Raw genomic sequence first — 5,314 nt, forward strand, 5'->3', positions numbered from 1 at the left:
TGGCGCCCTCCCCCGGACTACCGCGGGGCCTCGGGCGCGGGGGAGGGCGCAGAGGGAAGGGGAGAGACCAAAGCCCCCGCCCACCTACCTGCTCCCGAACTGGCCCTTTGGGAGCGGGCGCCCCGCACGCACACACGTCCAGCAGAACCCAACCTTCCAACTTCCCCGCGAGGGGGTATAGCAGCGCCTCACGTTTTGAACCGTTTAAAGCACTTCAAAACATGAATTGCTGCTGCATCCCCTCGGAGTCAACGAAGGGGGGGATCGCTCTGGGGTACCTGCAGGCAGAGAAAGACATGATGACCGGAAGGAAGCCCCGTCAAGTCCCACCCAAAGGCGAGGAATAAAGCAAAGGGTAGGACTAAGACGTGTCATCCAGTTGGACGTACTTTTGAGGACTTCGCCATTTGACTTCGAGACTGGCAGGTGTAGCGAAGGGTGTGACTCTCACCCCCCCCCCCGCCCCCCAGCGGCTGAATCTTGGAAAAGTGTAGAGTGAAAAGCAGAGGGGTGGGAGACAGGAATGAGGGTGGGGAAGAGTCTTACCTCTGACGGAAATAATAGTAAGAGAAAATAAATTGAGGCACTTTGGCACTATCTGTATCACTCTTGCCAGCTCTAAAGTCTTAGGGAAACTTTTTCCTGCTGCATGTTACAAATCAGAAGTCTCATGTAATGATGTAATGTCCCCATGGGGGGGGGAGCACAACTTTTCATTTATTGACTTAAAGGAGATAACCAAAATGTCTCTGGCAGCTTCAACTGATTGTAACATATAAGAGAGCTGGAGAAATATAGATCCTTCCATACAAGCATCCGGTGTCCCCTTATTCTTTGAGAGATAATTGTCTCTAAATAAAATATCTGGATGTTTACATATGAGACTGGTTACTCAAACTTAGTTATAAATAGTTTATACCTTTCAATGTCACCTATCAAACCATAAATCCAAAAAGTTTAAATACTTGATGTCAGTTCACTCTTTCCTGTCCTAAGCAGTTCCACAGAAACTCACGTCCTGAAATGGCGGTCACAGTGCGAACTCCTTAATGATTAACTCATTACACACCACCTTTTCCTTTTTAAACTGGACACACATTAGTAATAAGTTACATGGCACCCACTCCCCCTCCTTTAAGCGAAATAGTCAGTTAAGCAGAGAAGAAACTACTCTGTAACCTCCACCAAAAACCTAAAAGGTAAAACAACAAAACCAGCATAGAACTGTAATGGTTTCGAAAATTAAAATACACTTCAATATGGTCATGAACACTTAAAGTATCCAAGTGTGCTAAGTGTTCTGGGTCATTTCAAAATCACATCGGTTTTTCAGAACCAGTACAATGGATGTTGTGTCCTATTTATTAGTTAATGAAATGTGCACAGTATTTAATCAGACTAAGCACAAAATTCATCACACCAGGCCGAGATTCACTACTTCTGTCACGGTGAACACAATTATTAATATAATAACTCCACTCCCCCAATTGGGACATACAATTGTCTCTTAATTCCACCTTGTTTTGGCTATTCCATTTACAAACAACTTTTACAGTGGCTTTTGAGATTAATGGTGAAAAACGTCCTTGGTTGCCCTTAAAAAGAAAAAAAAACACGTTTAGCAAATGCAGTTATACTTTAAAACTCCACAGCCCTCTCCCAATTAAGTATTTATGTTCCACACAAATATGTCTGATATCACATCAAATGTTAAAGTCATCCCTAATTTAACATTTCCTTGGTTGACTACGGAGAAAAACAAAAGTGATTCGAAATAGCAGTGGTGTCAAAGGCGAAGGTCCCCTCCAGATCGCTCTGCCAACTCACTGGAATTGAATTCATTTTGTACCTTTCACTCAACCCCCTTTTCTCCCCGTGACAGTGCAACGACTAACATTCCTAAAAAGCCACCTCGCTCCCTGAGTTTACGGGTTTCCCCTTAGAATGAAATTTACTTACGAAAAGAGATTACAAAGAGGCGTCTTGTCACTTCTGGAGGCGGTCAGTCGCTGATACAATAGACAAAGAATCGATACTCGCACTTGCGAGTGGCCCATAGCCCCACCCCCACCCCCCACCCCCGCCCAGCTGAACTGTGTTTGGCCAAACCACTTATGAGCCAAAGAAAACGCCTCTTCCTCTGTTCGTATTTTACAACGTCTTGTCTCAATTTTGCAGACGCCTTCTTCCCCACACCCCAGACACACGATGTCCCTTCCCTCGGCGCAGTCGTGCCAAACTTTCCCAATGTCAAGTTTCCTCCAGGGAAAACTAAACATCCTCAAGCGTCTTAATGGGGTAAAGACAATGCAAAATTCATTATATTTCTTTCCAACACTTATTTTCCTGCTTGCCAATAAGAGCCACGAAAAGTTCATTTACAGTTTGTCGAAACCGGTGGCTCCCGACCCCCGCGAGGCTGACAGTCGGTCACTGCCCCTCTACTCAGTTTGCTCTCCCCGCCCCTCCATGTTAGCTTTTCTCCGCAGCCCGTTTCCTAAGAATTTTCCCGGCCGTAATCGTGTGCTGAACACTTTCAAGGTCCGTTTCGCCCGCACCCCGGCCCCCAACGCGCTTTACAACCCCAAAGCAACACGGAACTTTTCCAGCATTGTCACCAGGGTTTTTCCAGTCGTCCGTAACCAACGTTACTAGCGGGGAAGACGCCAGCCAACAAAGTCCCTTAAAAAAAAAAAAAATCGCATGTCACCTCTTGCTCCACTCGAAAATGGCGCCGAAATCGAAGAACTTCTTAAATTTCATTGTCAGCTTTTTGCAAAGGTTTCTGGGATTTTTCCTGCGAAGCTGCTTCGCCTGGTCTGAGAGCTAGCAAACGAGCAAGCAAGCAAAAGACAGACAGAGGAAGGGGTGGGGGAGGGAGGGCACAGACAGAGACCGAGCTGGGCCGGGTGGGGAGCAGGGCCAGGACTTGGGAGACGGGGAGGTCGCGGGGCGCGGGGGGGGGCCGGGCACCGAGCCACGGGGATCGGGCGCCGGGAGCCGGGGCGGCGGCGCGGAGGGCGCGCTCTCGCGCTGGCTGCGGCGAAGCTCGGAGAGCGGCGTGGCAGAGGCGGAGCGGAGCGAACGCAGGAGCTGTGCGTGCCCGGGAGGCGAACGGAGAGCCGGCGGAGAGCCTCCGGCAGCGGCCCTAGAAAAAGCCGGCTCCGGGGGCGTGGCCACGCGGTGCTCACGCTCCACCCTTTCCCTCCCCCCGCCCCCGGCCAGTGCCGCGCGCTGCTCCCAGGCCCGGGGGCGGAAGGGGGGAGGGGGTGAGAGGGCGCGGCGGGGAATGGGGGGGGGGCGCGCGGGCGCTCGACGCCACCTCCTGGGCCCGCCGCCGCCGAGGGCCGAGGAGGGCACTGGGTGGGCGGAGTGGCCGATGCCGAGCCGAGTAGCGGGCTTCAGGGAGAAAAGAGAGTATGGAAAATGGCAAAGCCAGGGGCACAAGGTAGCGCAGCGCGCACCCACAGACCCACGCGAAGGTCGCCGCCCCACGCCCGTCGGTCCCCTGAGGGTGCCCCTCTGCGTTGCTGGGAGAGAGCAAGGTGGCTGAGTGAAGCCCCTGGCCCTGTGCTCGCTGGGGGTGCCTGAGAACGTTTGGGGAGGAGACCGGGGTCTGGGACGGCGGAAGCGAGCGCTCTCCCTCGCGCGTGTGCGTCCAAACTTGTCGGGACTCCCCTGCCCTCGCCACCCGGCCGAGCTCTCAGGGAGAGAGGCCCCTGGCACGAGGCGCGCCCCGAACTGGCTGGCCGTCCGCACAGGGCGGCGCGGGGGGACAGAGCACGGAGGGAGGCAGCACTTGTCCACCCAAGCCCCATTCCAAGAAGGGAAACTGATTTTAAGACTGAAGCGGAGAAACCGGAGGGGAAGACCCCTTCCTGTGGGTGCTAGAGGCGGTTAGGGACGGAGAGTTCATTTCTCTAGGTGTGGGAATGGAGTTGAAGAGAAGTAGGGGGATGTCCTTAACGCTTAGAAGATGCCCGCTGAAGTGCGGAGGTGAAATGTCATAATGTCTGCAACTTTCAAATGATGCAGCTAACACGCGCGCGCGCACACACACACAGGGGAAGCAAGTGTTGCAATGGGGGTAACAGTTGGTATATCCAGGCTGGGGCGGGGGTGGGGTGAGGTGGGTAAACAGACGTTCGTCTTGTTCTTTCAACTTTCCTGCATGTTTGCAAAATGTCATTATAAAAATTTCGCGAGACACCCCGTATGAATTAGCGCCTAAACGCTGTCTAAGAAAATGAGCCCGGCTGCTTCCTCACTCCCCGTCCCGGGTGGGACAAACCGCCGCCAAGCAGGACTCGAAGCGAGCGGGGCCACGGACGGGAAGGGCAGTGGGTAGCGCAGCCTGCGGCAGCCGCAGCCCGGGACACCGCACGCGGGCCGGGAGGGGGCCCCCCGGGGGCCTCGGGCAGGTGGGCAGCGGGCGCACCGCGCGCGGCCGCGGAGGAGATGCCCGGCGCGATCGCTGGGGCCCGGGCCGCCGTGGAGACTCCCGGCGACCCCGGCCCGTGGGCTCCGCCACGCCGGGCTGCTGGCGCCGCTGGCGGGCGAGCGGGGGAGAGCGGTGGGCGGCGGGGAGCAGAGCCGCGCGCTGACGCCGCCGCCCGAGTCCCCCGCACTTCCCGGGGGAGGTAGCGGCTGCCGCGGCCTGCGCCCTGCGTCCAGCCCGCGCGCCGGGTGGTGGAGGAGAGCGCGCGGCAGCTGATAGAAAAAAAAAAAAAGAAAGAAAGAAAGAAAAGAAAAATCAGGTGCCAAAAGAAAATGCAACAGTGGCACACACGTGCACGCACGCACACACACGCACGGGCGAGATCAGTACACAGAAATAGACGCACTGATTCCGCCGTGCTCAAGTTTCTGGGGCTACTTAAGTCTCGCATGCGTTTCACTGTGATGTTTCTGGAGATCTAATGTAAAAATCTTAAATTTCTTTGCCATGGCGGTTTTGCAGACCCAAGGCGTTGCGTCTTTCTCTCTCTCTTTCTTTCTTTCTTTCTTTCTCTTTCTTTCTTTCTTACCCCCCCCCCCATTTAGAGGTGGGGGGAGGGAGAGTAGAGTCCAACAGGGTCTGCAAAGCCTTTTAAAAAAATTAACCGAAAAGATTCTACGACGAAGATGGGGTTTTCAGAAAGGGTTTTCAAACTGCAGTGACTTGGACGACTTCGGTGGGCGCTAAAAACTCACGACTGAGCTACAGTTTCCCTATTCAGTTCTTCCGAACTTTTCGTGGACAGGCTGAAAGTTTGCTGGGCTGTCAGACGTGACTGAACAAGCTTCTAAATCCTCAGATCGATCATTTATAAAG

The sequence above is a fragment of the Martes martes genome (assembly GCF_963455335.1).
Source record: "Martes martes genome assembly, chromosome: X".
Lineage (NCBI taxonomy): Eukaryota > Metazoa > Chordata > Mammalia > Carnivora > Mustelidae > Martes > Martes martes.